Below are 18,521 nucleotides of genomic sequence, written 5' to 3'. Positions count from 1 at the left end.
TATCTCGCCTACAGCCATACCACATTGGATAGGCCCAATCTCGTCTGATCTTGGAAGCTAAGCAGTGTTGGGCCTGGTTAGTACTTGGGTGGGAGACCACATGGGAACACCAGGTGCTGTAGGTTTTTTCACATTACTTGCAAATTGTTTTTATTCTCTAGCTATTTAAATTGGAAACTTTTCCTTTCTATTGCCAGTACAGACATTTGGAAGAGGTCAAACAGACACAATAGCCATCACCTAAAGACTTACCACACTGTTTAGGCCCAATTCCAACTGCTTTTGGCAGCTAAACAGTGTTGAGCCTCTTTAGTAGTTTAATTTAAGACCCCCTGCTAATATCATGTCCTGTAGGTCTTTTTACATTACCAACACATGATTTTTTTCAGTAAGCCAATACAGTTAGGAAACTTTTGTATTAGCTTACCTTGTGATAGAAGTAGAAGAGGGCAAAAAAGTGCCTTTATCTCGCCTACAGCCATACCACATTGGATAGGCCCAATCTCGTCTGATCTTGGAAGCTAAGCAGTGTTGGGCCTGGTTAGTACTTCGGTGGGAGACCACATGGGAACACCAGGTGCTGTAGGTTTTTTCACATTACTTGCAAATTGTTTTTATTCTCTAGCTATTTAAATTGGAAACTTTTCCTTTCTATTGCCAGTACAGACATTTGGAAGAGGTCAAACAGACACAATAGCCATCACCTAAAGACTTACCACACTATTTAGGCCCAATTCCAAATGCTTTTGGCAGCTAAACAGTGTTGAGCCTCTTTAGTAGTTTAATTTAAGACCCCCTGCTAATATCATGTCCTGTAGGTCTTTTTACATTACCAACACATGATTTTTTTCAGTAAGCCAATACAGTTAGGAAACTTTTTTATTAGCTTACCTGGTGATAGAAGTAGAAGTGGGCAAAAAAGTGCCTTTATCTCACATACAGCGATACCACATTGGATAGGCCCAATCTCGCCTGATCTTGGAAGCTAATCAGTGTTGAGCCTGGTTAGTACTTGGGTGGGAGACCACATGGAAACACCAGGTGCTGTAGGTTTTTTCACATTACTGGAAAATTGTTTTTATTCTCTAGCTATTTAAATTGGAAACTTTTTCTTTTTATTGCCAGCACAGACATTTGGAAGAGGTCAAACAGACACAATAGCCATCACCTAAAGATTTACCACACTGTTTAGGCCCAATTCCAACTGCTTTTGGCAGCTTAACAGTGTTGAGCCTCTTTAGTAGTTTAATTTAAGACCCCCTGCTAATATCATGTCCTGTAGGTCTTTTTACATTACCAACACATGATTTTTTTCAGTAAGCCAATACAGTTAGGAAACTTTTTTATTAGCTTACCTGGTGATAGAAGTAGAAGAGGGCAAAAAAGTGCCTGAATCTCACCTACAGCCATACCACATTGGATAGGCCCAATCTTGTCTGATCTTGGAAGCTAAGCAGTGTTGGGCCTGGTTAGTACTTGGGTGGGAGACCACATGGGAACACCAGATGCTTTAGGTCTTTTCGCATTACTGGCAAATTGTTTTTATTCTCTAGCTATTTAAATTGGAAACTTTTTATTTTTATTGCCAGCACAGACATTTGGAAGAGGTAAAACAGACACAATAGCCATCACCTAAAGACTTACCACACTGTTTAGGGCCAATTCCAACTGCTTTTGGCAGCTAAACAGTGTTGAGCCTCTTTAGTAGTTTAATTTAAGACCCCCTGCTAATATCATGTCCTGTAGGTCTTTTTACATTACCAACACATGATTTTTTTCAGTAAGCCAATACAGTTAGGAAACTTTTTTATTAGCTTACTTGGTGATAGAAGTAGAAGAGGGCAAAAAAGTGCCTGTATCTCACCTACAGCCATACCACATTGGATAGGCCCAATCTCGTCTGATCTTGGAAGCTAAGCAGTGTTGGGACTGGTTAGTACTTGGGTGGGAGACCACATGGGAACACCAGGTGCTGTAGGTTTTTTCACATTACTTGCAAATTGTTTTTATTCTCTAGCTATTTAAATTGGAAACTTTTCCTTTCTATTGCCAGTACAGACATTTGGAAGAGGTCAAACATAGCCATCACCTAAAGACTTACCACACTGTTTAGGCCCAATTCCAACTGCTTTTGGCAGCTAAACAGTGTTGAGCCTCTTTAGTAGTTTAATTTAAGACCCCCTGCTAATATCATGTCCTGTAGGTCTTTTTACATTACCAACACCTGATTTTTTTCAGTAAGCCAATACAGTTAGGAAACTTTTTTATTAGCTTACCTGGTGATAGAAGTAGAAGTGGGCAAAAAAGTGCCTTTATCTCACATACAGCGATACCACATTGGATAGGCCCAATCTCGCCTGATCTTGGAAGCTAATCAGTGTTGAGCCTGGTTAGTACTTGGGTGGGAGACCACATGGAAACACCAGGTGCTGTAGGTTTTTTCACATTACTGGAAAATTGTTTTTATTCTCTAGCTATTTAAATTGGAAACTTTTTCTTTTTATTGCCAGCACAGACATTTGGAAGAGGTCAAACAGACACAATAGCCATCACCTAAAGATTTACCACACTGTTTAGGCCCAATTCCAACTGCTTTTGGCAGCTTAACAGTGTTGAGCCTCTTTAGTAGTTTAATTTAAGACCCCCTGCTAATATCATGTCCTGTAGGTCTTTTTACATTACCAACACATGATTTTTTTCAGTAAGCCAATACAGTTAGGAAACTTTTTTATTAGCTTACCTGGTGATAGAAGTAGAAGAGGGCAAAAAAATGCCTGAATCTCACCTACAGCCATACCACATTGGATAGGCCCAATCTTGTCTGATCTTGGAAGCTAAGCAGTGTTGGGCCTGGTTAGTACTTGGGTGGGAGACCACATGGGAACACCAGATGCTTTAGGTCTTTTCGCATTACTGGCAAATTGTTTTTATTCTCTAGCTATTTAAATTGGAAACTTTTTATTTTTATTGCCAGCACAGACATTTGGAAGAGGTAAAACAGACACAATAGCCATCACCTAAAGACTTACCACACTGTTTAGGGCCAATTCCAACTGCTTTTGGCAGCTAAACAGTGTTGAGCCTCTTTAGTAGTTTAATTTAAGACCCCCTGCTAATATCATGTCCTGTAGGTCTTTTTACATTACCAACACATGATTTTTTTCAGTAAGCCAATACAGTTAGGAAACTTTTTTATTAGCTTACTTGGTGATAGAAGTAGAAGAGGGCAAAAAAGTGCCTGTATCTCACCTACAGCCATACCACATTGGATAGGCCCAATCTCGTCTGATCTTGGAAGCTAAGCAGTGTTGGGACTGGTTAGTACTTGGGTGGGAGACCACATGGGAACACCTGGTGCTGTAGGTTTTTTCACATTACTGGCAAATTGATTTTATTCTCTAGCTATTTAAATTGGAAACTTTTTCTGGTACTTGTTTCCTATCTGGGCGCCCACGATCAAAATCGCGGTGATCGGGGGTAAAAATCGCGGTGATCGCGGTCATCGCGGGCATCGCGGGTAAAATTGGATGGTCGCGATGCCCGCGATGACCGCGATCACCGCGATTTTCCCATAGGGAACAATGTTAAAAAGGCTGATTGACCGCGATTTCACTGTTAAATGGCTCAATTGACCCGATTTGGCCATATTAACCCTGAATTAGGCCCAATTAACCCTTAAATGTCCCCCCCAATTTTTGACGCCACACCACGATCGACGCCAACCCGAAGCGTGGCGAGCGCAGCGAGCCCGCGAGGGGCGGCGGTACGCGTCCTCCGACCTTTTCATGCCCTCCTATCCACTAGGGCGTGGTGTGAGAATATAATAGTGTGGCGAGCGCAGCGAGCCACCGAGCCCGAAGCGTGGCGAGCGCAGCGAGCCCCGCGAGGGGACGCGGATACCTTCACAATTATGCGCGTCCCCTCGCGGCCTTCACAGTGAAGGTATCCGCGTCCCCTCGCGGGGCTCGCTGCGCTCGCCACGCTTCGGGCTCGGTGGCTCGCTGCGCTCGCCACACTATTATATTCTCACACCACGCCCTAGTGGATAGTAGGGCATGAAAAGGTCGGAGGACGCGTACCGCCGCCCCTCGCGGGCTCGCTGCGCTCGCCACGCTTCGGGTTGGCGTCGATCGTGGGGTGGCGTCAAAAATTGGGGGGGACATTTAAGGGTTAATGGGCTCTGTGGCCCATTTAACATTGATTCCTATGGCCAAATCGGGTGGATTGAGGCATTTAACAGTAAAATCGGGTCCATCGCGGCTTTTAACATTGATTCCTATGGGAAATCGTGAGCATCGCGTCGCGGGCATCGCGGGTACATTTATGGCCGGCCGCGACGCGACCGACGCGATTTTTCAGGTTTAACATGGTTTTCAATGGGAAAATCGCGGGCATCGCGTCGGTCGCGTCGCGGGCAGGCATAAATGTACCCGCGATGCCCGCGACGGGCGCCCAGATAGGAAACAAGTACCCTTTTTCTTTTTATTGCCAGCACAGACATTTGGAAGCGGTCAAACAGACACAATAGCCATCACCTAAAGACTTACCACACTGTTTAGGCCCAATTCCAACTGCTTTTGGCAGCTAAACAGTGTTGAGCCTCTTTAGTAGTTTAATTTAAGACCCCCTGCTAATATCATGTCCTGTAGGTCTTTTTACATTACCAACACATGATTTTTTTCAGTAAGCCAATACAGTTAGGAAACTTTTGTATTAGCTTACCTTGTGATAGAAGTAGAAGAGGGCAAAAAAGTGCCTTTATCTCGCCTACAGCCATACCACATTGGATAGGCCCAATCTCGTCTGATCTTGGAAGCTAAGCAGTGTTGGGCCTGGTTAGTACTTGGGTGGGAGACCACATGGGAACACCAGGTGCTGTAGGTTTTTTCACATTACTTGCAAATTGTTTTTATTCTCTAGCTATTTAAATTGGAAACTTTTCCTTTCTATTGCCAGTACAGACATTTGGAAGAGGTCAAACAGACACAATAGCCATCACCTAAAGACTTACCACACTGTTTAGGCCCAATTCCAACTGCTTTTGGCAGCTAAACAGTGTTGAGCCTCTTTAGTAGTTTAATTTAAGACCCCCTGCTAATATCATGTCCTGTAGGTCTTTTTACATTACCAACACATGATTTTTTTCAGTAAGCCAATACAGTTAGGAAACTTTTGTATTAGCTTACCTTGTGATAGAAGTAGAAGAGGGCAAAAAAGTGCCTTTATCTCGCCTACAGCCATACCACATTGGATAGGCCCAATCTCGTCTGATCTTGGAAGCTAAGCAGTGTTGGGCCTGGTTAGTACTTCGGTGGGAGACCACATGGGAACACCAGGTGCTGTAGGTTTTTTCACATTACTTGCAAATTGTTTTTATTCTCTAGCTATTTAAATTGGAAACTTTTCCTTTCTATTGCCAGTACAGACATTTGGAAGAGGTCAAACAGACACAATAGCCATCACCTAAAGACTTACCACACTATTTAGGCCCAATTCCAAATGCTTTTGGCAGCTAAACAGTGTTGAGCCTCTTTAGTAGTTTAATTTAAGACCCCCTGCTAATATCATGTCCTGTAGGTCTTTTTACATTACCAACACATGATTTTTTTCAGTAAGCCAATACAGTTAGGAAACTTTTTTATTAGCTTACCTGGTGATAGAAGTAGAAGTGGGCAAAAAAGTGCCTTTATCTCACATACAGCGATACCACATTGGATAGGCCCAATCTCGCCTGATCTTGGAAGCTAATCAGTGTTGAGCCTGGTTAGTACTTGGGTGGGAGACCACATGGAAACACCAGGTGCTGTAGGTTTTTTCACATTACTGGAAAATTGTTTTTATTCTCTAGCTATTTAAATTGGAAACTTTTTCTTTTTATTGCCAGCACAGACATTTGGAAGAGGTCAAACAGACACAATAGCCATCACCTAAAGATTTACCACACTGTTTAGGCCCAATTCCAACTGCTTTTGGCAGCTTAACAGTGTTGAGCCTCTTTAGTAGTTTAATTTAAGACCCCCTGCTAATATCATGTCCTGTAGGTCTTTTTACATTACCAACACATGATTTTTTTCAGTAAGCCAATACAGTTAGGAAACTTTTTTATTAGCTTACCTGGTGATAGAAGTAGAAGAGGGCAAAAAAGTGCCTGAATCTCACCTACAGCCATACTACATTGGATAGGCCCAATCTTGTCTGATCTTGGAAGCTAAGCAGTGTTGGGCCTGGTTAGTACTTGGGTGGGAGACCACATGGGAACACCAGATGGTCTAGGTCTTTTCACATTACTGGCAAATTGTTTTTATTCTCTAGCTATTTAAATTGGAAACTTTTTCTTTTTATTGCCAGCACAGACATTTGGAAGAGGTCAAACAGACACAATAGCCATCACCTAAAGACTTACCACACTGTTTATGTATTTTGGCAGCTTAACAGTGTTGAGCCTCTTTAGTAGTTTAATTTAAGACCCCCTGCTAATATCATGTCCTGTAGGTCTTTTTACATTACCAACACATGATTTTTTTCAGTAAGCCAATACAGTTAGGAAACTTTTGTATTAGCTTACCTGGTGATAGAAGTAGAAAAGGGCAAAAAAGTGCCTGTATCTCACCTACAGCCATACCACATTGAATAGGCCCAATCTCATCTGATCTTGGAAGCTAAGCAGTGTTGGGCCTGGTTAGTACTTGGGTGGGAGACCACATGGGAACACCAGGTGCTCTAGGTCTTTTCACATTACTGGCAAATTGTTTTTATTCTCTAGCTATTTTAATTGGAAACTTTTTCTTTTTATTGCCAGCACAGACATTTGGAAGAGGTCAAACAGACACAATAGCCATCACCTAAAGACTTACCACACTGTTTAGGCCCAATTCCAACTGCTTTTGGCAGCTAAACAGTGTTGAGCCTCTTTAGTAGTTTAATTTAGGACCCCCTGCTAATATCATGTCCTTTAGGTCTTTTTACATTACCAACACAAGATTTTTTTAGTAAGCCAATACAGTTAGGAAACTTTTTTATTAGCTTACCTGGTGATAGAAGTAGAAGAGGGCAAAAAAGTGCCTGTATCTCACCTATAGACATACCACATTGGATAGGCCCAATCTTGGCTGATCTTGGAAGCTAAGCAGTGTTGGGCTTGGTTAGTACTTGGGTGGGAGACCACATGGGAACAACAGGTGCTGTAGGTTTTTCACATTACTGGCAAATTGTTTTTATTCTCTAGCTATTTAAATTGGAAACTTTTTCTTTTTATTGCCAGTACAGACATTTGGAAGAGGTCAAACAGACACAATAGCCATCACCTAAAGTCTTACCACACTGTTTAGGCCCAATTCCAACTGCTTTTGGCAGCAAAACAGTGTTGAGCCTCTTTAGTAGTTTAATTTAAGACCCCCTGCTAATATCATGTCCTGTAGGTCTTTTTACATTACCAACACATTAATTTTTTTTCAGTAAGCCAATACAGTTAGGAAACTTTTTTATTAGCTTACCTGGTGATAGAAGTAGAAAAGGGCAAAAAAGTGCCTGTATCTCACCTACAGCAATACCACATTGGATAGGCCCAATCTCGTCTGATCTTGGAAGCTAAGCAGTGTTGGGACTGGTTAGTACTTAGGTGGGAGACCACATGGGAACACCTGGTGCTGTAGGTTTTTTCACATTACTGGCAAATTGTTTTTATTCTCTAGCTATTTAAATCGTAAACTTTTTCTTTTTATTGCCACCACAGACATTTGGAAGAGGTCAAACAGACACAATAGCCATCACCTAAAGACTTACCACACTGTTTAGGCCCAATTCCAACTGCTTTTGGCAGCTAAACAGTGTTGAGCCTCTTTAGTAGTTTAATTTAAGACCCCCTGCTAACATCATGTCCTGTAAGTCTTTTTACATTACCAACACATGATTTTTTTCAGTAAGCCAATACAGTTAGGAAACATTTTTATTAGCTTACCTGGTGATAGATGTAGAATAGGGCAAAAAAGTGCCTGTAACTCACCTACATCCATACCAAATTGGATAGGCCCAATCTTGTCTGATCTTCGAAGCTAAGCAGTGTTGGGCCTGGTTAGTACTTGGGTGGGAGACCACATGGGAACACCAGATGCTGCAGGTTTTTTCACATTACTGGCAAATTGTTTTTATTCTCTAGCTATTTAAATTGGAAACTTTTTCATTTTATTGCAAGCAAAGACATTTGGAAGAGGTCAAACAGACACAATCGCCATCACCTAAAGACTTACCACAATGTTTAGGACCAATTCCAACTGCTTTTGGCAGCTAAACAGTGTTGAGCCTCTTTAGTAGTTTAATTAAAGACCCCCTGCTAATATCATGTCCTGTAGGTCTTTTTACATTACCAACACATGATTTTTTTCAGTAAGCCAATACAGTTATGAAACTTTTGTATTAGCTCACCTGGTGATAGAAGTAGAAGATGGAAAAAAGTGCCTGTATCCCACCTACAGCCATACCACATTGAATAGGCCCAATCTCGTCTGATCTTGGAAGCTAAGCAGTGTTGGGCCTGGTTAGTACTTGGGTGGGAGACCACATGGGAACACCAGGTGCTGTAGGTTTTTTTCACATTACTGGCAAATTGTTTTTATTCTCTAGCTATTTAAATTGTAAACTTTTTCTTTTTATTGCCAGTACAGACATTTGGAAGAGGTCAAACAGACACAATAGCCATCACCTAAAGACTTACCACACTGTTTAGGCCCAATTCCAACTGCTTTTGGCAGCTAAACAGTGTTGAGCCTCTTTAGTAGTTTAATTTAAGACCCCCTGCTAATATCATGTCCTGTAGGTCTTTTTACATTACCAACACATGTTTTTTTTTCAGTAAGCCAATACAGTTAGGAAACTTTTTTATTAGCTTACATGGTGATAGAAGTAGAAGAGGGCAAAAAAGTGCCTGTATCTCACCTACAGCCATACCACATTGGATAAGCCCAATCTCGCCTGATCTTGGAAGCTAAGCAGTGTTGGGCCTGGTTAGTACTTGGGTGGGAGACCACATGGGAACACCTTGTGCTGTAGGTTTTTTCACATTACTGGCAAATAGTTTTTATTCTCTAGCTATTTAAATTGGAAACTTTTTCATTTTATTGCAAGCACAGACATTTGGAAGAGGTCAAACAGACACAATAGCCATCACCTAAAGACTTACCACACTGTTTAGTCCCAATTCCAACTGCTTTTGGCAGCTAAACAGTGTTGAGCCTCTTTAGTAGTTTAATTTAAGACCCCCTGCTAATATCATGTCCTGTAGGTCTTTTTACATTACCAACACAAGATTTTTTTCAGTAAGCCAATACAGTTAGGAAACTTTTGTATTAGCTTACCTGGTGATAGAAGTAGAAGAGGGCAAAAAAGTGACTTTATCTCACCTACAGCCATACCACATTGGATAGGCCCAATCTCAACCGATCTTGGAAGCTAAGCAGTGTTGGGCTTGGTTAGTACTTAGGTGGGGGACCACATGGGAACACCAGGTGCTGTAGGTTTTTTCACATTACTGGCAAATTGTTTTTATTCTCTAGCTATTTAAATTGGAAACTTTTTCTTTTTATTGCCAGCACTGACATTTGGAAGAGGTCAAACAGACACAATAGCCATCACCTAAAGACTTACCACACTGTCTAGGCCCAATTCCAAATGCTTTTGGCAGCTAAACAGTGTTGAGCCTCTTTAGTAGTTTAATTTAAGACCACCTGCTAATATCATGTTCTGTAGGTCTTTTTACATTACCAACACATGATTTTTTTCAGTAAGCCAATACAGTTAGGAAACTTTTTTATTAGCTTACCTGGTGATAGAAGTAGAAGAGGGCAAAAAAGTGCCTTTATCTCACCTACAGCCATAATACATTGGATAGGCCCAATCTCGTCTGATCTTGGAAGCTAAGCAGTGTTGGGCCTGGTTAGTACTTGGGTGGGATACCACATGGGAACACCAGGTGCTGAAGGTTTTTTCACATTACTGGCAAATTGTTTTTATTCTCTAGCTATTTAAATTGGAAACTTTTTCTTTTTATTGCCAGCACAGACATTTGGAAGAGGTCAAACAGACACAATAGCCATCACCTAAAGACTTACCACACTGTTTAGGCCCAATTCCAACTGCTTTTGGCAGCTAAACAGTGTTGAGAATCTTTAGTAGTTTAATTTAAGACCCCCTGCTAATATCATGTCCTGTAGGTCTTTTTACATTACCAACACATGATTTTTTTTAGTAAGCCAATACAGTTAGGAAACTTTTTTATTAGCTTACCTGGTGATAGAAGTAGAAGAGGGCAAAAAAGTACCTGTATCTCACCTACAGCCATACCACATTGGATAGGCCCAATCTCGTCTGATCTTGGAAGCTAAGCAATGTTGGTCCTGGTTAGTACTTGGGTGGGAGACCACGTGGGAACACCAGGTGCTGTAGGTTTTTTCACATTACTTGCAAATTGTTTTTATTCTCTAGCTATTTAAATTGGAAACTTTTCCTTTCTATTGCCAGTACAGACATTTGGAAGAGGTCAAACAGACACAATAGCCATCACCTAAAGATTTACCACACTGTTTAGGCCCAATTCCAACTGCTTTTGGCAGCTAAACAGTGTTGAGCCTCTTTAGTAGTTTAATTTAAGACCCCCTGCTAATATCATGTCCTGTAGGTCTTTTTACATTACCAACACATGATTTTTTTTCAGTAAGCCAATACAGTTAGGAAACTTTTTTATTAGCTTGCTTGGTGATAGAAGTAGAAGAGGGCAAAAAAGTGCATGTTTCTCACCTACAGCCATACCACATTGGATAGGCCTAATCTCGTCTGATCTTGGAAGCTAAGCAGTGTTGGGACTGGTTAGTACTTGGGTGGGAGACCACATGGGAACACCTGGTGCTGTAGGTTTTTTCACATTACTGGCAAATTTATTTTATTCTCTAGCTATTTAAATTGGAAACTTTTTCTTTTTATTGCCAGCACAGACATTTGGAAGAGGTCAAACAGACACAATAGCCATCACCTAAAGACTTACCACACTGTTTAGGCCCAATTCCAACTGCTTTTGGCAGCTAAACAGTGTTGAGCCTCTTTAGTAGTTTAATTTAAGACCCCCTGCTAATATCATGTCCTGTAGGTCTTTTTACATTACCAACACATGATTTTTTTCAGTAAGCCAATACAGTTAGGAAACTTTTGTATTAGCTTACCTTGTGATAGCAGTAGAAGAGGGCAAAAAAGTGCCTTTATCTCGCCTACAGCCATACCACATTGGATAGGCCCAATCTCGTCTGATCTTGGAAGCTAAGCAGTGTTGGGCCTGGTTAGTACTTGGGTGGGAGACCACATGGGAACACCAGGTGCTGTAGGTTTTTTCACATTACTTGCAAATTGTTTTTATTCTCTAGCTATTTAAATTGGAAACTTTTCCTTTCTATTGCCAGTACAGACATTTGGAAGAGGTCAAACAGACACAATAGCCATCACCTAAAGACTTACCACACTGTTTAGGCCCAATTCCAACTGCTTTTGGCAGCTAAACAGTGTTGAGCCTCTTTAGTAGTTTAATTTAAGACCCCCTGCTAATATCATGTCCTGTAGGTCTTTTTACATTACCAACACATGATTTTTTTCAGTAAGCCAATACAGTTAGGAAACTTTTGTATTAGCTTACCTTGTGATAGAAGTAGAAGAGGGCAAAAAACTGCCTTTATCTCGCCTACAGCCATACCACATTGGATAGGCCCAATCTCGTCTTATCTTGGAAGCTAAGCAGTGTTGGGCCTGGTTAGTACTTGGGTGGGAGACCACATGGGAACACCAGGTGCTGTAGGTTTTTTCACATTACTTGCAAATTGTTTTTATTCTCTAGCTATTTAAATTGGAAACTTTTCCTTTCTATTGCCAGTACAGACATTTGGAAGAGGTCAAACAGACACAATAGCCATCACCTAAAGACTTACCACACTATTTAGGCCCAATTCCAAATGCTTTTGGCAGCTAAACAGTGTTGAGCCTCTTTAGTAGTTTAATTTAAGACCCCCTGCTAATATCATGTCCTGTAGGTCTTTTTACATTACCAACACATGATTTTTTTCAGTAAGCCAATACAGTTAGGAAACTTTTTTATTAGCTTACCTGGTGATAGAAGTAGAAGTGGGCAAAAAAGTGCCTTTATCTCACATACAGCTATACCACATTCGATAGGCCCAATCTTGCCTGATCTTGGAAGCTAATCAGTGTTGAGCCTGGTTAGTACTTGGGTGGGAGACCACATGGAAACACCAGGTGCTGTAGGTTTTTTCACATTACTGGAAAATTGTTTTTATTCTCTAGCTATTTAAATTGGAAACTTTTTCTTTTTATTGCCAGCACAGACATTTGGAAGAGGTCAAACAGACACAATAGCCATCACCTAAAGACTTACCACACTGTTTAGGCCCAATTCCAACTGCTTTTGGCAGCTAAACAGTGTTGAGCCTCTTTAGTAGTTTAATTTAAGACCCCCTGCTAATATCATGTCCTGTAGGTCTTTTTACATTACCAACACATGATTTTTTTCAGTAAGCCAATACAGTTAGGAAACTTTTGTATTAGCTTACCTTGTGATAGAAGTAGAAAAGGGCAAAAAAGTGCCTTTATCTCGCCTACAGCCATACCACATTGGATAGGCCCAATCTCGTCTGATCTTGGAAGCTAAGCAGTGTTGGGCCTGGTTAGTACTTGGGTGGGAGACCACATGAGAACACCAGGTGCTGTAGGTTTTTTCACATTACTTGCAAAGTGTTTTTATTCTCTAGCTATTTAAATTGGAAACTTTTCCTTTCTATTGCCAGTACAGACATTTGGAAGAGGTCAAACAGACACAATAGCCATCACCTAAAGACTTACCACACTATTTAGGCCCAATTCCAAATGCTTTTGGCAGCTAAACAGTGTTGAGCCTCTTTAGTAGTTTAATTTAAGACCCCCTGCTAATATCATGTCCTGTAGGTCTTTTTACATTACCAACACATGATTTTTTTCAGTAAGCCAATACAGTTAGGAAACTTTTTTATTAGCTTACCTGGTGATAGAAGTAGAAGTGGGCAAAAAAGTGCCTTTATCTCACATACAGCTATACCACATTGGATAGGCCCAATCTTGCCTGATCTTGGAAGCTAATCAGTGTTGAGCCTGGTTAGTACTTGGGTGGGAGACCACATGGAAACACCAGGTGCTGTAGGTTTTTTCACATTACTGGAAAATTGTTTTTATTCTCTAGCTATTTAAATTGGAAACTTTTTCTTTTTATTGCCAGCACAGACATTTGGAAGAGGTCAAACAGACACAATAGCCATCACCTAAAGACTTACCACACTGTTTAGGCCCAATTCCAACTGCTTTTGGCAGCTTAACAGTGTTGAGCCTCTTTAGTAGTTTAATTTAAGACCCCCTGCTAATATCATGTCCTGTAGGTCTTTTTACATTACCAACACATGATTTTTTTCAGTAAGCCAATACAGTTAGGAAACTTTTGTATTAGCTTACCTGGTGATAGAAGTAGAAGAGGGCAAAAAAGTGCCTGTATCTCACCTACAGCCATACCACATTGAATAGGCCCAATCTCGTCTGATCTTGGAAGCTAAGCAGTGTTGGGCCTGGTTAGTACTTGGGTGGGAGACCACATGGGAACACCAGATGCTCTAGGTCTTTTCGCATTACTGGCAAATTGTTTTTATTCTCTAGCTATTTAAATTGGAAACTTTTTATTTTTATTGCCAGCACAGACATTTGGAAGAGGTAAAACAGACACAATAGCCATCACCTAAAGACTTACCACACTGTTTAGGGCCAATTCCAACTGCTTTTGGCAGCTAAACAGTGTTGAGCCTCTTTAGTAGTTTAATTTAAGACCCCCTGCTAATATCATGTCCTGTAGGTCTTTTTACGTTACCAACACATAATTTTTTTCAGTAAGCCAATACAGTTAGGAAACTTTTTTATTAGCTTACTTGGTGATAGAAGTAGAAGAGGGCAAAAAAGAGCCTGTATCTCACCTACAGCCATACCACATTGGATAGGCCCAATCTCGTCTGATCTTGGAAGCTAAGCAGTGTTGGGACTGGTTAGTACTTGGGTGGGAGACCACATGGGAACACCTGGTGCTGTAGGTTTTTTCACATTACTGGCAAATTGATTTTATTCTCTAGCTATTTAAATTGGAAACTTTTTCTTTTTATTGCCAGCACAGACATTTGGAAGCGGTCAAACAGACACAATAGCCATCACCTAAAGACTTACCACACTGTTTAGGCCCAATTCCAACTGCTTTTGGCAGCTAAACAGTGTTGAGCCTCTTTAGTAGTTTAATTTAAGACCCCCTGCTAATATCATGTCCTGTAGGTCTTTTTACATTACCAACACATGAATTTTTTCAGTAAGCCAATATAGTTAGGAAACTTTTGTATTAGCTTACCTTGTGATAGAAGTAGAAGAGGGCAAAAAAGTGCCTTTATCTCACCTACAGCCATACCACATTGGATAGGCCCAATCTCGTCTGATCTTGGAAGCTAAGCAGTGTTGGGCCTGGTTAGTACTTGGGTGGGAGACCACATGGGAACACCAGGTGCTGTAGGTTTTTTCACATTACTTGCAAATTGTTTTTATTCTCTAGCTATTTAAATTGGAAACTTTTCCTTTCTATTGCCAGTACAGACATTTTGAAGAGGTCAAACAGACACAATAGCCATCACCTAAAGACTTACCACACTGTTTAGGCCCAATTCCAACTGCTTTTGGCAGCTAAACAGTGTTGAGCCTCTTTAGTAGTTTAATTTAAGACCCCCTGCTAATATCATGTCCTGTAGGTCTTTTTACATTACCAACACATGATTTTTTTCAGTAAGCCAATACAGTTAGGAAACTTTTGTATTAGCTTACCTTGTGATAGAAGTAGAAGAGGGCAAAAAAGTGCCTTTATCTCGCCTACAGCCATACCACATTGGATAGGCCCAATCTCGTCTGATCTTGGAAGCTAAGCAGTGTTGGGCCTGGTTAGTACTTGGGTGGGAGACCACATGGGAACACCAGGTGCTGTAGGTTTTTTCACATTACTTGCAAATTGTTTTTATTCTCTAGCTATTTAAATTGGAAACTTTTCCTTTCTATTGCCAGTACAGACATTTGGAAGAGGTCAAACAGACACAATAGCCATCACCTAAAGACTTACCACACTATTTAGGCCCAATTCCAAATGCTTTTGGCAGCTAAACAGTGTTGAGCCTCTTTAGTAGTTTAATTTAAGACCCCCTGCTAATATCATGTCCTGTAGGTCTTTTTACATTACCAACACATGATTTTTTTCAGTAAGCCAATACAGTTAGGAAACTTTTTTATTAGCTTACCTGGTGATAGAAGTAGAAGTGGGCAAAAAAGTGCCTTTATCTCACATACAGCTATACCACATTGGATAGGCCCAATCTCGCCTGATCTTGGAAGCTAATCAGTGTTGAGCCTGGTTAGTACTTGGGTGGGAGACCACATGGAAACACCAGGTGCTGTAGGTTTTTTCACATTACTGGAAAATTGTTTTTATTCTCTAGCTATTTAAATTGGAAACTTTTTCTTTTTATTGCCAGCACAGACATTTGGAAGAGGTCAAACAGACACAATAGCCATCACCTAAAGATTTACCACACTGTTTAGGCCCAATTCCAACTGCTTTTGGCAGCTTAACAGTGTTGAGCCTCTTTAGTAGTTTAATTTAAGACCCCCTGCTAATATCATGTCCTGTAGGTCTTTTTACATTACCAACACATGATTTTTTTCAGTAAGCCAATACAGTTAGGAAACTTTTGTATTAGCTTACCTGGTGATAGAAGTAGAAGAGGGCAAAAAAGTGCCTGTATCTCACCTACAGCCATACCACATTGAATAGGCCCAATCTCGTCTGATCTTGGAAGCTAAGCAGTGTTGGGCCTGGTTAGTACTTGGGTGGGAGACCACATGGGAACACCAGATGCTCTAGGTCTTTTCGCATTACTGGCAAATTGTTTTTATTCTCTAGCTATTTAAATTGGAAACTTTTTCTTTTTATTGCCAGCACAGACATTTGGAAGAGGTCAAACAGACACAATAGCCATCACCTAAAGACTTACCACACTGTTTAGGGCCAATTCCAACTGCTTTTGGCAGCTAAACAGTGTTGAGCCTCTTTAGTAGTTTAATTTAAGACCCCCTGCTAATATCATGTCCTGTAGGTCTTTTTACATTACCAACACATGATTTTTTTCAGTAAGCCAATACAGTTAGGAAACTTTTGTATTAGCTTACCTGGTGATAGAAGTAGAAGAGGGCAAAAAAGTGCCTTTATCTCGCCTACAGCCATACCACATTGGATAGGCCCAATCTCGTCTGATCTTGGAAGCTAAGCAGTGTTAGCCCTGGTTAGTACTTGGGTGGGAGACCACATGAGAACTCCAGGTGCTGTAGGTTTTTTCAAATTACTGGCAAATTGTTTTTATTCTCTAGCTATTTAAATTGGAAACTTTTTCTTTTTATTGCCAGTACAGATATTTGGAAGAGGTCAAACAGACACAATAGCCATCACCTAAAGACTTACCACACTGTTTAGGCCCAATTCCAACTGCTTTTGGCAGCTAAACAGTGTTGAGCCTCTTTAGTAGTTTAATTTAAGACCCCCTGCTAATATCATGTCCTGTAGGTCTTTTTACATTACCAACACATGATTTTTTTCAGTAAGCCAATACAGTTAGGAAACTTTTGTATTAGCTTACCTTGTGATAGAAGTAGAAGAGGGCAAAAAAGTGCCTTTATCTCGCCTACAGCCATACCACATTGGATAGGCCCAATCTTGTCTGATCTTGGAAGCTAAGCAGTGTTGGGCCTGGTTAGTACTTGGGTGGGAGACCACATGGGAACACCAGATGGTCTAGGTCTTTTCACATTACTGGCAAATTGTTTTTATTCTCTAGCTATTTAAATTGGAAACTTTTTCTTTTTATTGCCAGCACAGACATTTGGAAGAGGTCAAACAGACACAATAGCCATCACCTAAAGACTTACCACACTGTTTATGTATTTTGGCAGCTTAACAGTGTTGAGCCTCTTTAGTAGTTTAATTTAAGACCCCCTGCTAATATCATGTCCTGTAGGTCTTTTTACATTACCAACACATGATTTTTTTCAGTAAGCCAATATAGTTAGGAAACTTTTGTATTAGCTTACCTGGTGATAGAAGTAGAAAAGGGCAAAAAAGTGCCTGTATCTCACCTACAGCCATACCACATTGAATAGGCCCAATCTCATCTGATCTTGGAAGCTAAGCAGTGTTGGGCCTGGTTAGTACTTGGGTGGGAGACCACATGGGAACACCAGGTGCTGTAGGTTTTTTCACATTACTGGCAAATTGTTTTTATTCTCTAGCTATTTAAATTGGAAACTTTTTCTTTTTATTGCCAGCACAGACATTTGGAAGAGGTCAAACAGACACAATAGCCATCACCTAAAGACTTACCACACTGTTTAGGGCCAATTCCAACTGCTTTTGGCAGCTAAACAGTGTTGAGCCTCTTTAGTAGTTTAATTTAAGACCCCCTGCTAATATCATGTCCTGTAGGTCTTTTTACATTACCAACACATGATTTTTTTCAGTAAGCCAATACAGTTAGGAAACTTTTGTATTAGCTTACCTGGTGATAGAAGTAGAAGAGGGCAAAAAATTGCCTTTATCTCGCCTACAGCCATACCACATTGGATAGGCCCAATCTCGTCTGATCTTGGAAGCTAAGCAATATTGGGCCTGGTTAGTACTTGGGTGGGAGACCACATGAGAACTCCAGGTGCTGTAGGTTTTTTCACATTACTGGCAAATTGTTTTTATTCTCTAGCTATTTAAATTGGAAACTTTTTCTTTTTATTGCCAGTACAGATATTTGGAAGAGGTCAAACAGACACAATAGCCATCACCTAAAGACTTACCACACTGTTTAGGCCCAATTCCAACTGCTTTTGGCAGCTAAACAGTGTTGAGCCTCTTTAGTAGTTTAATTTAAGACCCCCTGCTAATATCATGTCCTGTAGGTCTTTTTACATTACCAACACATGATTTTTTTCAGTAAGCCAATACAGTTAGGAAACTTTTTTATTAGCTTACCTGGTGATAGAAGTAGAAGAGGGCAAAAAAGTGCCTGTATCTCGCCTACAGCCATACCACATTGGATAGGCCCAATCTCGTCTGATCTTGGAAGCTAAGCAGTGTTGGGCCTGGTTAGTACTTGGGTGGGAGACCACATGGGAACACCAGATGGTCTAGGTCTTTTCACATTACTGGCAAATTGTTTTTATTCTCTAGCTATTTAAATTGGAAACTTTTTCTTTTTATTGCCAGCACAGACATTTGGAAGAGGTCAAACAGACACAATAGCCATCACCTAAAGACTTACCACACTGTTTAGGGCCAATTCCAACTGCTTTTGGCAGCTAAAAAGTGTTGAGCCTCTTTAGTAGTTTAATTTAAGGCC

The 18,521-nt window shown here is 40.6% G+C and overlaps 18 non-coding genes and 20 pseudogenes across 18 annotated transcripts; all 38 read left to right on the top strand.

The window, feature by feature from the left end:
* The first annotated feature begins 6 nt into the window (after positions 1-6).
* On the top strand, positions 7-125 carry LOC146033272 (5S ribosomal RNA). Its single transcript, XR_014458682.1, has one exon. It is a non-coding gene; the product is annotated as a 5S ribosomal RNA (ribosomal RNA).
* Positions 126-470: 345 nt separating this feature from the next.
* Positions 471-589, top strand: LOC146033713 (5S ribosomal RNA). The gene has a single exon (XR_014459122.1). It is a non-coding gene; the product is annotated as a 5S ribosomal RNA (ribosomal RNA).
* Positions 590-934: 345 nt separating this feature from the next.
* LOC146029493 (5S ribosomal RNA) lies at positions 935-1,053 on the top strand (annotated as a pseudogene).
* A 345-nt stretch (positions 1,054-1,398) lies between these two features.
* LOC146028684 (5S ribosomal RNA) lies at positions 1,399-1,517 on the top strand (annotated as a pseudogene).
* A 345-nt stretch (positions 1,518-1,862) lies between these two features.
* On the top strand, positions 1,863-1,981 carry LOC146034983 (5S ribosomal RNA). Its single transcript, XR_014460387.1, has one exon. It is a non-coding gene; the product is annotated as a 5S ribosomal RNA (ribosomal RNA).
* Positions 1,982-2,319: 338 nt separating this feature from the next.
* LOC146029492 (5S ribosomal RNA) lies at positions 2,320-2,438 on the top strand (annotated as a pseudogene).
* Positions 2,439-2,783: 345 nt separating this feature from the next.
* LOC146028683 (5S ribosomal RNA) lies at positions 2,784-2,902 on the top strand (annotated as a pseudogene).
* Positions 2,903-3,247: 345 nt separating this feature from the next.
* LOC146035026 (5S ribosomal RNA) lies at positions 3,248-3,366 on the top strand. Its single transcript, XR_014460430.1, has one exon. It is a non-coding gene; the product is annotated as a 5S ribosomal RNA (ribosomal RNA).
* Positions 3,367-4,765: 1,399 nt separating this feature from the next.
* LOC146033271 (5S ribosomal RNA) lies at positions 4,766-4,884 on the top strand. Its single transcript, XR_014458681.1, has one exon. It is a non-coding gene; the product is annotated as a 5S ribosomal RNA (ribosomal RNA).
* Positions 4,885-5,229: 345 nt separating this feature from the next.
* LOC146033712 (5S ribosomal RNA) lies at positions 5,230-5,348 on the top strand. The gene has a single exon (XR_014459121.1). It is a non-coding gene; the product is annotated as a 5S ribosomal RNA (ribosomal RNA).
* Positions 5,349-5,693: 345 nt separating this feature from the next.
* LOC146029491 (5S ribosomal RNA) lies at positions 5,694-5,812 on the top strand (annotated as a pseudogene).
* Positions 5,813-6,157: 345 nt separating this feature from the next.
* On the top strand, positions 6,158-6,276 carry LOC146029539 (5S ribosomal RNA; annotated as a pseudogene).
* Positions 6,277-6,608: 332 nt separating this feature from the next.
* Positions 6,609-6,727, top strand: LOC146034434 (5S ribosomal RNA). Its single transcript, XR_014459840.1, has one exon. It is a non-coding gene; the product is annotated as a 5S ribosomal RNA (ribosomal RNA).
* A 344-nt stretch (positions 6,728-7,071) lies between these two features.
* On the top strand, positions 7,072-7,190 carry LOC146029365 (5S ribosomal RNA; annotated as a pseudogene).
* A 346-nt stretch (positions 7,191-7,536) lies between these two features.
* On the top strand, positions 7,537-7,655 carry LOC146027997 (5S ribosomal RNA; annotated as a pseudogene).
* Positions 7,656-8,000: 345 nt separating this feature from the next.
* Positions 8,001-8,119, top strand: LOC146029717 (5S ribosomal RNA; annotated as a pseudogene).
* Positions 8,120-8,463: 344 nt separating this feature from the next.
* Positions 8,464-8,582, top strand: LOC146032475 (5S ribosomal RNA). The gene has a single exon (XR_014457908.1). It is a non-coding gene; the product is annotated as a 5S ribosomal RNA (ribosomal RNA).
* Positions 8,583-8,929: 347 nt separating this feature from the next.
* LOC146027618 (5S ribosomal RNA) lies at positions 8,930-9,048 on the top strand. Its single transcript, XR_014455010.1, has one exon. It is a non-coding gene; the product is annotated as a 5S ribosomal RNA (ribosomal RNA).
* A 345-nt stretch (positions 9,049-9,393) lies between these two features.
* LOC146034846 (5S ribosomal RNA) lies at positions 9,394-9,512 on the top strand. The gene has a single exon (XR_014460249.1). It is a non-coding gene; the product is annotated as a 5S ribosomal RNA (ribosomal RNA).
* Positions 9,513-9,857: 345 nt separating this feature from the next.
* On the top strand, positions 9,858-9,976 carry LOC146028872 (5S ribosomal RNA; annotated as a pseudogene).
* A 345-nt stretch (positions 9,977-10,321) lies between these two features.
* Positions 10,322-10,440, top strand: LOC146033629 (5S ribosomal RNA). The gene has a single exon (XR_014459038.1). It is a non-coding gene; the product is annotated as a 5S ribosomal RNA (ribosomal RNA).
* Positions 10,441-10,786: 346 nt separating this feature from the next.
* LOC146027793 (5S ribosomal RNA) lies at positions 10,787-10,905 on the top strand (annotated as a pseudogene).
* A 345-nt stretch (positions 10,906-11,250) lies between these two features.
* On the top strand, positions 11,251-11,369 carry LOC146033270 (5S ribosomal RNA). The gene has a single exon (XR_014458680.1). It is a non-coding gene; the product is annotated as a 5S ribosomal RNA (ribosomal RNA).
* A 345-nt stretch (positions 11,370-11,714) lies between these two features.
* LOC146027817 (5S ribosomal RNA) lies at positions 11,715-11,833 on the top strand (annotated as a pseudogene).
* Positions 11,834-12,178: 345 nt separating this feature from the next.
* Positions 12,179-12,297, top strand: LOC146029762 (5S ribosomal RNA; annotated as a pseudogene).
* Positions 12,298-12,642: 345 nt separating this feature from the next.
* LOC146033637 (5S ribosomal RNA) lies at positions 12,643-12,761 on the top strand. The gene has a single exon (XR_014459047.1). It is a non-coding gene; the product is annotated as a 5S ribosomal RNA (ribosomal RNA).
* Positions 12,762-13,106: 345 nt separating this feature from the next.
* Positions 13,107-13,225, top strand: LOC146029656 (5S ribosomal RNA; annotated as a pseudogene).
* Positions 13,226-13,570: 345 nt separating this feature from the next.
* On the top strand, positions 13,571-13,689 carry LOC146028231 (5S ribosomal RNA; annotated as a pseudogene).
* Positions 13,690-14,034: 345 nt separating this feature from the next.
* Positions 14,035-14,153, top strand: LOC146035025 (5S ribosomal RNA). The gene has a single exon (XR_014460429.1). It is a non-coding gene; the product is annotated as a 5S ribosomal RNA (ribosomal RNA).
* Positions 14,154-14,498: 345 nt separating this feature from the next.
* On the top strand, positions 14,499-14,617 carry LOC146032490 (5S ribosomal RNA). The gene has a single exon (XR_014457922.1). It is a non-coding gene; the product is annotated as a 5S ribosomal RNA (ribosomal RNA).
* A 345-nt stretch (positions 14,618-14,962) lies between these two features.
* On the top strand, positions 14,963-15,081 carry LOC146033269 (5S ribosomal RNA). The gene has a single exon (XR_014458679.1). It is a non-coding gene; the product is annotated as a 5S ribosomal RNA (ribosomal RNA).
* A 345-nt stretch (positions 15,082-15,426) lies between these two features.
* On the top strand, positions 15,427-15,545 carry LOC146029447 (5S ribosomal RNA; annotated as a pseudogene).
* A 345-nt stretch (positions 15,546-15,890) lies between these two features.
* LOC146028230 (5S ribosomal RNA) lies at positions 15,891-16,009 on the top strand (annotated as a pseudogene).
* Positions 16,010-16,354: 345 nt separating this feature from the next.
* LOC146028427 (5S ribosomal RNA) lies at positions 16,355-16,473 on the top strand (annotated as a pseudogene).
* Positions 16,474-16,818: 345 nt separating this feature from the next.
* Positions 16,819-16,937, top strand: LOC146029454 (5S ribosomal RNA; annotated as a pseudogene).
* Positions 16,938-17,269: 332 nt separating this feature from the next.
* Positions 17,270-17,388, top strand: LOC146031953 (5S ribosomal RNA). The gene has a single exon (XR_014457404.1). It is a non-coding gene; the product is annotated as a 5S ribosomal RNA (ribosomal RNA).
* Positions 17,389-17,733: 345 nt separating this feature from the next.
* Positions 17,734-17,852, top strand: LOC146034717 (5S ribosomal RNA). Its single transcript, XR_014460121.1, has one exon. It is a non-coding gene; the product is annotated as a 5S ribosomal RNA (ribosomal RNA).
* A 345-nt stretch (positions 17,853-18,197) lies between these two features.
* On the top strand, positions 18,198-18,316 carry LOC146029130 (5S ribosomal RNA; annotated as a pseudogene).
* The last annotated feature ends 205 nt before the right edge of the window (positions 18,317-18,521 follow it).

The sequence above is a fragment of the Crinia signifera genome, chromosome 8 (assembly GCF_055691185.1).
Source record: "Crinia signifera chromosome 8, ASM5569118v1, whole genome shotgun sequence".
Lineage (NCBI taxonomy): Eukaryota > Metazoa > Chordata > Amphibia > Anura > Myobatrachidae > Crinia > Crinia signifera.
The sequence above is the reverse complement of the archived record's forward strand: the minus strand, read 5'-3'. Positions and strand labels throughout refer to the sequence as shown.